This window comes from Egretta garzetta, unplaced genomic scaffold (genome assembly GCF_000687185.1).
Source record: "Egretta garzetta isolate BGI_Z169 unplaced genomic scaffold, ASM68718v1 scaffold368, whole genome shotgun sequence".
NCBI lineage: Eukaryota > Metazoa > Chordata > Aves > Pelecaniformes > Ardeidae > Egretta > Egretta garzetta.
The window spans coordinates 391,512-392,541 of NW_009260684.1; the positions used below are offsets into that span (position 1 = coordinate 391,512).

Consider the following 1,030-nt stretch of genomic DNA (forward strand, 5'->3'; position numbering starts at 1 on the left):
TTTCGGGAAGTGGCTGGAGCAGGCGGAGGCTGGGGGCTCCCCGACGCTGACTCAGACCCAGTGTCTGGCGCCCGGCCTGATCCTGCATGGGGACGTGCCGGGTTCCCCATGGGGGTGGCAGCCTCCAGACCGTGGCTTAGCCGAAGGGTCCCCAGCACCCAGGGGGTCTGCGGAGCTGCTGGCTGGGGTGGCCCCGTGGCCAGCTAGGGCGGCAGGGCAGCAGCATCTGCCCAGGGCAGCGCTGGCATCTGGCGGGAAATCTGTGCGTGTGTGTCATCTGCATGGCATTTGCACGTCACGCAGAGCCCCCCCAGTTCCATCACATCCATGACCCTGGGACATCGCTGCACGCACGCATGTCCCACGTCCCCTGGGCTCGACCTCTCAGTTAAATATGACCCAGGCAGGGTGAGGGTGTGGGCTGGGGAAACTGAGGCATGGCATGTCCCCACAGCAGGGGGGGGATTCACCACCAGCACCATGGGGACAGAGACACAGCTCCCTGTCCCCAGGGCAACAATGTCATTTGCTCAAAGCATTTCTGGGTGCCCTGAGGCCCTGGTGATGGACATTACACGGGGTAGGGGGGGGGATGGCAGTCTGGGGATTGGGGCCACCCCTTGTCCCCAGTTGGGACCAGAGATGTCCCCAAGGAACCCGCCTGCCTGCTAAGCTGAAGTTTTAATCAGGGAGATGGAAACTGCAAATTAATTTGGATTAAATGGGGGGGATTTAGGAGGCAGCTTCGGTGGCACCTGTTGGGAGACAGAGGGGAGATGGGGAGGGGACAGGGACACAGGCCCCGTTTCACAGTCCCGCAGGGCCATATCGTGTGTGCCAGCCCTGGCAGTGGGGGACGTGGTGGGAAGCATTTTGGGAGGGGTCCCTGCCTGGCCGGGAGCCTGTCTATCCCCACTCAGGGAGGTGGGGACATCCCGGGGTGGCCCCCTGGCAGCCTGGTCCAGCTCTGACCCCCATGCTTGGGGCTGTGTGTCCCCCCCAGTGCTGCTTGTGGCTGGGGGGGGAAAGC

At 63.9% G+C, this 1,030-nt stretch overlaps 1 protein-coding gene across 1 annotated transcript in view; it reads left to right on the forward strand.

The window, feature by feature from the left end:
* Positions 1 to 1,030, forward strand: part of LOC104132559 (discoidin, CUB and LCCL domain-containing protein 1-like) — an 11,964-nt gene that overhangs the window by 4,603 nt on the left and 6,331 nt on the right.